We start from the raw sequence: 11308 nt of genomic DNA, 5'->3' as shown, positions 1-11308 counted from the left end.
TATTTCCTCTCTGGTGCATTAATAACTAGACGTGATTAATGCTATGAGTCAGGAAGAGGGTTTTGAGGAATTCTCTTTCTACCCATGAAAAAAATTAAAAGCCCTGTGTGCTACAACATTTCCAGCGTGCAAAGGTGACTTTGATGCCCTCCCACCACCAGAATAAGGGTCCCAGATTAAAAAAAAATCCAGTCAAACTGGCAGAGAGTGGTCACATTTTGCAGTTCTTTTCTGATGTGCCTCAGCTGGGCAATTTCTATCCTGACTCAGGAAACTTGGGTGGATTTCCCCCTTGTGATTCAGGCAAAGCACAGGGTGGCTGGCTGCGGGTCCCTGACACAAGGTGACACCCGGGAGCTCCATCCTTGAGCACCATCTGCTGGCTTTTCCTCCAGGGACTTCTTGGGCATCTGCCAAACCCAAAGTCATCTTTTCCCCCTCAGATAAAAGCTGCTCCTGCAAGAGCAGATGCATCTTGCTCTGAAATTAGGGAGTACCACCAAAACCAAGGGTTGGTCCATTACTTTCCCATCATCAGCCAAGCATCTGCACAGCGGATCAGGGGTGCAGGGTCCCACCCCTCACAGCTTTCTTATTTTAGAGAACAAACTCTTTTTCCTGCTTGGAAATCAAGGCAAAGAGCAGCTCAGCTGGGACAGAGGGCAGGGCTGCAGACTGCAATTTAATTTTGCTTGCAATAGATGCTTTTCATTAGTTCCAAAGGATTTGCTACTGCTTTTATCCGAATGCCTCCCCAGCACCTCGGTTAGGAAGTGGTTCAGGAAATATTTTCCTGAAGTTTTCTTGGTTCTTATTTTCTCCTACACTTTCTATTTGTCTGTCTGCCTTTGTGAAAGTATTTCTTGATGTATTTTTGTCTCAACAAATGACTTTGGAACAGTCAGGGAAAGGGGCAAGTGTATCTCTAGATGGGCAGGTCAGAGTGGAAATTAAGAAAAGATAAGAGACACTTGGCTCTGCCCTTCCCATCCTGCAGCACTGGCCAAGAATTTAAAACATCTCTGAAAAATCTCCCATCTTCCATCCCTGGAAGTGTTCAAGGCTGGGTTAGATGGGCCTTGAAGCAACCTGGTCTAGTGGAAAGTGTCCCTGTCCATGGCAGGTAGCTGGAACAAGATGAACTTTAAAGTCTCTCCCAATGCAAATCATTCTGTGATTTTATGATTCTATGTTTTTTTTCCCCTCTCATAAAAAATCTCAGCAACAAAAACAAGCCCACACCAGGCTGTGTGCATTTTCTGATTGTATATACACCCACTTAATCCATGGCCTACAAAAGAAATCCTAATTCAAAAGGTTAAACTTGGAACTCTAACCAACCACATCCTGCAAAAAGCCCTTGTGCCATAAGGGATTTTCAGCTTCTGTGATTACAGGGAACAAACTACGCTCAAGTATGTAAATAATGTGGATATATTCCCCTCTAGCACAATGCACAGTCTGTAGGTCAGTGAACTCTAATGTGAACTGTGATGCTTGGATTCTAGGAAAGATAACTCAGCTCTTTTTCAGAATAAAAGATAACTCAGGGAGCATGAAATGTGTTTTGGCCAAAGCAGACCTTGCCAGCCTTTGCTTTGGGTTACTCCTGTCTTCTTTTTTAGAGCCTTTCCAGGTGATGCCTTGCACAAGGGGATGAAAAAATCTTTCCAAGTCTTGGCCTCAGTGTCCTGTGGCCACTTGTGCTGCACAAAAAGCTGTTTGAAATGGGCTAGATTTCAACAGCTCAACAAAACTTCCAACTTTTGTGATGGAAAAGCCTGTTGCTAATTACAGGGAGAGAGGTGAGGTGGCTTGAAAAGAGCTGGAGTCAGAAAAACGGAGAGGCCAGAAATACTCACTGCCCACACGGACAGGATGATGTAACGGCAGACGAGCTGAAGAGGAATTATAGGGAATTATTCATAGTCAAAGAGGAATTGTAAGGAATTATTCATACCCCTGAATGAGTGTTGTGTTATTTGGTAAGATGCAGAGGTGAAAAATAGACCTGGGGGTTTGCTGTAGGCAATTGCTTGGAAACCTGTGGTCATTGTGCCCCGGTGCTGAAAAGATAAAATCATGTGTTATGGCAAAAGGGAGAGGAGAGCCCAGGAAATGTGGAGCTCTGTGTTGGTGTGCCACACATCCCAGACCCAAGGGGGATGCTCTTGTTAGGTTCCCTACTAAAGAAAGAAGAAAATACCTTTTTAATCTTGCCTATGTGGTTTTTTTACGTGATAGACTATTCCATGATTTTTCTTTGCCCGAGTGAGTAGGATGAGACTAATGTTGGGGATCAGCAATGCTGGAGTCTGAAATGACCTGTGGGGATCATGGCCCACACCCCAGCCTTGCCAGGGTTTCTGCTGGGGCACCAGGTCCTGAATCAGCCCTGGATGTGATTTCCTGACAGGGGTGTCTGTCCAAAATGCTACTTCTTTTTAATCTTTGGGGCTAAGTTGAACAGCCTTAATTCAACTGTGAAAACTGGGCCACTCTCCTGACTTGAGCTTTGAATTAAGGGAAGGAAAAATCCCTACATTCTGCTCAGGGTGAGCACAGGGATTGGAAGAGGGTTGAATCCACTCTCCATCTCTTTCCAAAGAATCACTGAAGGGTTTGGGTTCGAAGGGTCCTTAAAGCTCATCCAGTTTCACTCCCTGCCATGGGCAGGGACACCTTCCACTATCCCAGGCTGCTCCAAGCCCCATCCAATTTGGCATGGAACACTTACAGCGATGGGGCAGTCACAGTTGCTCAGGGCAACCTGTGCCAGGGCCTCACCACCCTCACAGGGAAGAATTTCATCCCAGTATCCCATCTAGCCCTGTCCCCTGGCAGTGGGAAGCTGTTTCCCCTGACCCTGTGATTCCAATTCTCCTATAAGTCCTTCTTCAGCTCCCTTGGAGCCCATGTAGACCCTGGAAGGTGTTCTAAGGTCTCCCTGAAGCTGTGGGAGTCCCCCTGGGTGGGCACAGGGATCCGGGCTGCATCATCTTGCTCTCTCCCTTGTAAACTTCCTCTCAGTTGATGGGGGAGCTTATATAAACATCATCTCCAGGTCGTGGCTGTTTTGTTTGGAGTTAATGTCCAAAAAATCCCAGGAAACAGCACGTATGTAGTACTGTATCTATTCCTGAGGGGCTTCTCCACAATTTATACCGAGCATATGGAACAATTTGTGTTTGAGATGTTTGCCTTGAGATGTTTGATACATCTGGAGATGCCAAGTTTCTAAAAAGGAGGGAAAACTTTGGAAGATTAAAAGCCACGGGTTTTGCTCAAATCCATTTAGAAACTCACTTGAAGCTGGTCTAGGCAATTTTCAGAGTGAAGGATTTTGCTGCATGAGAGCTCCGTTGGAGAATTTTTTCTTAAAGCAAACATCAGTTCCTCAGCACTGCCAGGTTATTCCCACGCAGTCAAGTACAAACTAGTAAGAAAGTGAGAGATCTTAATTTGGTATTGAAGTTATTTTCAAACGTGAAAAACAAACCAAATTAATCTGGTACACAGGTGGCCAGATGTAAGCTCCTGTTTAAAATTGGGGTAAAAGGGGTAAAAATCAAAAAAGCATTAGGAAATTACTTTCCTGGGGAAAATAATGTTGTTTTGCTAATATGCTTGGCAATTAGATTTATTGTTTGTTTGGGTTTTTTGTTTTTTTTTTTTGCTAAGGAAGCCAGCCTGGTTTTACAGAGCCAAAGGAGAAGTTGAGTATTTTTGTCCTGTAGTTCAGTTTTGGGGAGGAAACAGAGACTCAGGAGGTTGTTATTGGGAAGCATCTCCAAATTAATGGGAAACCTCTAATGGACTTTCTCCCATATTTAGGCGTCTCTTTGGGCAACCAGCACCTGCAACTCTCACAGTGCCAGGATCCTGCCACAGCCCCTGGGCTGGGGATGTCCCTGGATGTGAAAGATCAACCTGTGCTGGGACAGGAAGAGGTGGGGATGGCTTTGCATGGTTACAGTTGCTGTTTATCACCCTTTCCAACCACACGTGGCAGAAGGAGTGGAAAAACAGCCCTCAGCGCTCCATATAAAACCTGGAGCCAGCTGCCTTGCCAGCCCTACAAAGTATCCTCTGTCAAATGGCTCATTCATTCATTCTGCAGCAGGGACACGTGAAAATCACATCATTTCTCCAAGGTGGAACAGCAGCGTGCTTGTCCCTAAAAAATCCCAGTGTGGCAGCAGGTCACCCGTCACCTACAAGCAATCTGGAACAGGAATGATCTTTATGGGACTGAGCATCTATGGGAGTAAAGCTCAGGCAGAATGAGCCTGCGTGCCAGAAAAGCCTGATGGAGATTTCTGGCTCCCTGAGGAACATAAATAACATGGCCAGGAATGCTGTCCCTTTCCTTCTGGGCTGGCACATCACCATGCCTAGGGAGGATGAGTTCACAGTGGGTGATGGCCTGTCCTAACCCCTTGCTCTCAAACTGTGTCCAGGCACTCTGTATTGTCACCCCCAAGGTGTGTCCCTTCCATCTGGACCTGCTTTGTGAAGCTCAGACACCGGAGTTTTTGGAGTATGGAGCCTGATCCACTTCCACAGGGAGCGTTTTATCCTCTTGCAAGCAAGTCCTGTTGTAGCCTGTCTAGTTCAACCCCCTCCAAATTTATGGAACCTCCACCTTCCTGTCCCTTTGACAAACTGCTGCTGCCCAGCCACGTGCCAGGACAAGGCTCCATATCCAAGATAACTGATGCTCCAGCTCAAAACCCAGATTCACCTCTAGGGGATGCATGAAAACAGAGGTCGTGTACTCATGAGCTGCTCTTCCTCTGTAGTGATGGGTCCCAAAGCCTGGATTCTCTTGCTTTAGTCTGTGTGGTTTTTTTCCTGTTTTATCTAACACTCAGGGCTCTCTGGTCCTCCAAGCAGCAAGGAGGGAGATGGTAAGTTGCCAGCAAGCACCATCCACAAACACCAGCACTTCTTTCACAGTTAATCTGCATTAGGCCACCTCTCTGCCTTCAGAGCAATCTAATTCTTTGGAAGTTTGGGGTTTTGTCATCTGGCATGGCAGCTCTGATTCATCAATCCATCAGATTTAATCAGTCCTTTAATTAGAAAGACCTGCATCCAGCCTGGCCCCTGGTGAGGTTATCACTAGCCAGAAAATACTTGAAAATACAATAAATGAATTGTTATTTATTGTGTGAATGTGATCCTTTTTTGACTCTTAGGGAAGATTTATCCACCTTAATGAATAATGGAAAAGGCTGTATCCTGCAAAGGTACAGCCCAGGCTGCAGCACCGAGGCCCTAGGCAATCCCTCAGCTTTTCCATATTGCCATTCCCTCCCCAATTTGGGTGCACACACCAGAAGGTGAGCTCTGGCAGGGCACTTAAATGATCTGATGTTTTAACAGTGGGAGTGCAAGAACAGGAGTGGCTTTCCCTATGGCATTATCCTGGCAGTTGGATAAAATCCCTCAGGGAAGGCAACAAGCTCAGGGATATTCAGGGACCATCACTGTGTCCAGCATCACCCAAGTCCTGCTGATTTCTTACGATGTTTTGAGGGGGTTGGGGTGTATTATGTGGCTTTAAACTGACTTGTGTGGCTATGAAGATATGAAGTTCTATATCGAGGAATGCTTTGAAGGCAGTGGTTTCCCCCAGCTGTGCTTTGGTGGAGCCCAGGAGCAGATATATGGCAAAAGGGGATCAAATCTTCTTTGGGTTTTAACAACAGCAGCAATTTTTACACAAATGATCTGAAACTCCTCAAAGAAAAGCCAATCTGGTATTCAGCCAGGATGAGAGATACCAGAGAAAGAGAGAGGAGATTTGGGTCCTTTCTTCTGTTAGGGCTACAGAGGTTTTGGGGGCTGTGAGGACGAGAGGGACTTGGAAGGTTATGGGTGTGTGAGGTGTTTCAGAGCTCTCAGGGCTATGAGGACCCATGGTGGCTGTGAATGTTATAGGGCCATGGGAGCCTGTGAGGGCCGCGATAGCCATGGTCATTTGCAGGTAGGAGAAGGAGTGATTGACAGGTGGGACTAGGTGATTGACAGGTAGGATCAGGCTATATGATTGATTGATTGATTGATTGGACTAAAAGTGATTGAGATCAGCCCCTCAGGGTGATGACAGACAGGGGTGGCGAGTGAGGGTGACAAGAGGCAGGGCTGCTGTAGGATTCAAATTCAGGGGTAAGATGAGAGAAAAAGAGAGGGAAAGGTCGGGGGAAAGGGAGACAAAAAGGGGTGAGGAGTATGATGGGGAAGGGGCAGGAAAAGGTAGATAAAATGGTGGGAAACTGAGGGGGAAAGGGCTGAAAATGTGAGGTGAAAAAGGGCGGGAAAATGTGAGAGAAGAAAGGGCGCCAAAATGGGGGGATGATGACGGAGAAGGTGAGGGGAAAAGGAAAAGAAAAAAGGGACGAGAAATACGAGGATAAAAGGGCCAGGAAAGAGAAAGACAAACTGCCGGCACGGTGAGGAGGAACGCTCCCACAGCCGAGCTGCCGTGCAGAACCTTCCAGGGAAGCTTGGGGTCGCTCCAGGCCTTGGGAACGCAGCAAACCAGGGCGGCTGGAAGGGAAATAAGCCTGGAAGGAGCCGTGCCGGAGCCTCCGCGCTCCCTGCGCTCACCTCCCTTCCCAGGAGGACGCAGAGGAGCTGGGACACGCAGGGCTGGGGCTGGGACACGCAGGGCTGGGGCTGGGACACCCGCCCGGGTGCCACCCAAGGCCTCTCCGCTCGGCCCGTCCCCGCCATCGCCGCGCCTGCGGCTTTCTCTCTGGAGAGGGATTCCACCTATTTTTTTTATTTTCCGGGCGAAAAAGAAATAAATAAAGGAGACAACTCGAGACCCACAAGGGAAAAAAAAAAAAAAAAAAAGCCAAACAAACAAAAAAGCCACGCTGGAGACAGTCCCCGGCCCGGAACAAGGCTGGAAGGGATCAGCGGTGTCACACCCCGGCCGGGTCCCCGAGCACGCCCAGCCCCGGGCGGGGCATCTCAACCAGAGAGATTTAAGCTGTTTTTCCCCCCACAGACCCCTCCAGTGGGAGTCTGTGGGGTTTTTATATCATATATTGCGTTGGAAGGGACTTCAAAGCTCGTCTCATTCATCTGCTACAAGCAGGGACACTTTCCAGTACCCCAGGCTGCTCCAAGCCCCATCCAACCTGGCCTTGGACACTTCCAGGGATGGGGAATCCACAGCTTGTCTGGGAAACCTGTACCAGGCCCTCAGCACTCTTACTGTAAAAAGCTTTTCCTTTTTTTTTTTTTTTTTTTTATTGACATCTATCTTTCAGTTTAAAACCATCACCCCTTGTGCTGAGGGGTGGGGCAGCCCCAGGTGTGGTTGGTGAGGGTGACAAGTGGGGCAGCATTTGGGGGCCCTGGGAAGATCTTTTTCCTTCCTCCTTTCAATTTCATCTTCCTCATCCCTCACCAGTGCATCCCAGTGACTCCAGTTTCTCTCCAGTCCATCCTGGTGACCCCAGAATAAAGGCAGAGAGTTCAGGGGGAAAGGGGTTTAAATTGAGGAAAAAACATCCTTTTCCATTACTGTTTGTGTTTCAGCTGGAGCGGAAGAAACCCTTCACCTGTGGTTTAAAGGTTATCAACTGAAGGCAAACCTGCCTTTTCTGTGTTTTTAGGGTTGTCGTTTAATTGACCAGGACTCCCCATTTTCCAGTTTAAGGGGAAGGGAAAGATCTTTTTTATGCCATGTGATGGGTTTGAATTGAGGACAACACACCCCTTCATCCCCCACCATTTTCATCACCTTAAGCTTTAAATTGAGAGGGAATCCCTGTTGTCCCTTACCTTTTTAGGGTTAAAATTGAGGGATTTTACTCCCTTTTCTCATAATTTGGGTATGGGGCCTATGGGGTTGTGAGGGCTATGGGAGGTCTAAGGGCTGTAGGGTCTGTGTAGGCTATAGGGTCTGTAAGGGCTATCAGTTATAGGAGGGATGTGACAGCTATGGGGTTTGTTAAGGGTTTTGGGATGTATTAGGGATGTGAGGGCTTTGAGGTCTGTTTGGGGTATGTGGGCTTTGAGGGCTCTAGGGTCTGTGTAGGGTATGGGGGCTTTGGGGAGCTGTCAGAGGCCTATGGGGTTTTTGAGGAACTGTGAGGGCCATGGGACCTGTGAGGTCTGTGAAGGCTGTGGGGGCTGAGAGGGCTCCCTAATATCCACATTGGTTAGGAAAAATGTCCTTACAGCTTCCACCCCATAAATGATACTACACCAAGTTTGTTTTCATGTTCTCAGTGATAGTTTCCTAATTGCTACAAATGTCAGGGCATCGTTATCTGTGATAATTAAAGTTGAATAGTTGTTTTCTCTAAGTGAGGCTGTTGGTGTCATTCCAAATGAGATGTGGCCATGCCATAACATAATTTAATTGCTATATTAATAGATGAAACCCATGGCAATCCCTCGTGAGTCACATACAGAAATAGCAGTGGCATTGTATGCTCCCTCCCTGTCCTGCTTGTTCTCCAGTGTGATGGTGCTGATAAGGTGTCTTTGTAAAGCTGGCAGGAAGCTGAAGGGAGAAGGAATGCCATCCCAGCGAGATCTCATGATTCAGAGATGATTGCAGGAGGATTGGGGGTGAGGCAGAGGCACCCAGGAAACTCCTGGGGTCAGCAGCAACATGCTTGTGGGAGCTCCAGCTTTTGTTATGCTCCTATGAATAAGAGTCCTGTGACCTCTCAGCCTGTGGCTTTGAAATGGGCTGGAGCTGCTGGTGGATGCTCCCTGTTTGACTCCTGCTGGCTTTTGGAAACTCCTCTAGCTTGGCCAGGTGTTTGGGATGACCCCATATTGAGGGGGGCCAAAACACCCATCAGTGTTGATGGAATGAGGTGCAAAGCTGGAGCTGACACCACTGTAAATCAATTCACCTCCCCAAAGGTCATTTCAGCACCTTGCACAGGCACATCTTCCCTCTGCAGCACTTTAGGCAGCTGTTTGGAAAGCTGAGTACTGGAGAAATCATTGTGGTTTTGCCCCTTGGTTTGACCAAACAGGGTCCTCTTCAGCAGGAAGAAAATGAGGATGCTGGGAGTGTTGGGTGGCTTCACTGAGGCAGTGTTTGCTGTCTTTAGAAGCAACTGGATATTATTTTCACTCATCGTTTTTTTTGAACTCTGATTATGGATTTACTTCCAGTTATCAGTTAAAACAGTGTGAAATGAATGGCTGGAGAAGGGCCAGGCCACATGTCCCATATATCAGTGCACAGTTGTCTTACAAATGATTACCAAGAACTGCAAAGATAACAGCTCATATGACTGTTGTTTTTTAAAGAGTGGCCCTGCAGCTAGAAGTGCATTTCTCTTAATGATACCCCAGAAAGCCATTCTTTTCCTCATGTGGCAATAATGAAAATCAGAAATGGAGCCTGGGATCCATCTATGCCTGGTTTCCCAGGAGAGGCTGAGCTTATGACACTTTCCTCTCTCATTTTGCCACCAGGTCCACAATTCAACTGGAATCAAGGTCCATTTGAGCCTCCAACTAATAGGAAACACATAACTTTTCCTTTACATCCCTGCTCCTGATTTCCACCCCACACATGTGTGGTCACTGCAGGGGCTGGTGGGTTTAGGCAGATGTATAACATCATCTGTCCCTACAGCCTGAAATCATAAGGAGTGGAAAAGGCTTCTAAGACTGACTTCAACCATTAAACTGCCAGTTCCACCACTAAACCCTGTCCCAAAGTGCCACATCCACATATTTTTTTAAGACTTCCATGTGACAGTGTCTGCCTGAGTGGTTCTGGGTGTGGGGTTTTTGTTTTTTTTTCTTTTGCATGAGTTTGTAAGATTTGGGAGCCTTTACTCACAGGGAGGGAGCTGTGGGTGGGCAAGTTGAATTGTCCTCAAGGCAGAGGATTGCTGGAAAGTGATGATTGCTGAACTGCTACAAAATCCAGAAAATTGCTTTGAAAGAGGGGAAAAAAAAAAAAAAGAAAATAATTCTATCTTTGCTGTTATACACACCAGGGAGCTGAGGGAGGGGAGTTTTCCTAAAGAGACTCTGTTCCCAGACAACCCTTTGCCAACAGAATACTTTGAATTTATTCCTGTACCCGGGACATTTCCCTTGAGGTGTTTTTCTGGCTAAGCCAGCCCTTTTTTAGGGGGCACTGACACTGCTGAACACTGGCATTTTTCACATTTTCATTGCATAGCAGGCCTGACATCTTCCTGATTTAACACAACCTCTTTATCCTTTTGGAGGAGAGTGTGTTGGGATGTGGGGCGGTCGGAGCTCCTGGCGTGATTGTAGCGGGAGGCCGTGGAACAGGGGCTCGTTGTGATGTTAATTAGTAGCTATTGACCGCTCCCTGTTCGGGTGCAGTGGGGCGCAAGGGCTCTCAAATACGCTTACATAAGGACCTGCTCCTGTCTGGCTCCTGCCAATAAACTGATTACTTTTGTCGGGACCTCTGCTGGACGAGGAGCTGGAAATCAATTTCTGGCTTCCAGAGAAGGCCATGCTCTCCCGATATCCAAGCTCAAACGCTGCATCTGTAGTCATCACCTTTCCCGCACAAAATGCATCCTAGTTTGGATTCGAAATGCTTTTCTGGCTCTGTTCACAGAGTTTAATCTAATCTTTGTTTCAAGTGAGTTACCAGGGTGGATAATTCCCTGTACCCCTGGGTGGGCAGCAGGGATAGTTTTCCTCTTCAGTCTTGCCATCTTGTTCCCTGTTTACATTCCTGTCAGGAAGGGAAAAAAAGAAAAAACAAATTAAAAAGTACCATCAATATTTGCTCTGGTGAAGGTGAGAAATGGGTTTACTTTAATATCCCTAGACACAGAGGGAGTGTTTCAGTGAGCAAGAGCATAGCCTCAGTAGTCAGATATATATATTGCAAGTTATATTTCTTTGGCTATGTAATGCATTTAGCACTTCTCTTAAAATCCTGTCAAACCGTCTTTTCTTGCTCACGGCAAACGAGGGAAGTGCTGCGTCCTAATTAAGCTGTTTGCCACAAGCAAAGCTCAGCTGTCCAAATTGCAGTGAGAGCAATGCAGGACGCCAGTCTCTGATGTGGGGGGGAAGCCAGATGCGCTTAAGTTTTCCTTACAAACTGCTGGTGGGGGCAAAATTTGTGTAATGAGATCAGACACAGAAGAGCGGGAATCACAGCATCCTGGCGGGGCAGGAGCCACCGCGATGGAGCCGGTCCTCCCGGGAGCGCGGCGCCTCCCGGGGATGCTCAGCTCCCTCCCAAAGCTTGCCTTCCCCGGGGAGGCGTTTGAAGGCTCCCTTTCATTCGCACACCCCGCATCGAGCAGGCGGA

Source organism: Poecile atricapillus, chromosome 5 (genome assembly GCF_030490865.1).
Source record: "Poecile atricapillus isolate bPoeAtr1 chromosome 5, bPoeAtr1.hap1, whole genome shotgun sequence".
NCBI classification, from domain to species: Eukaryota; Metazoa; Chordata; class Aves; order Passeriformes; family Paridae; genus Poecile; species Poecile atricapillus.
This window is presented reverse-complemented; position numbering follows the sequence as displayed.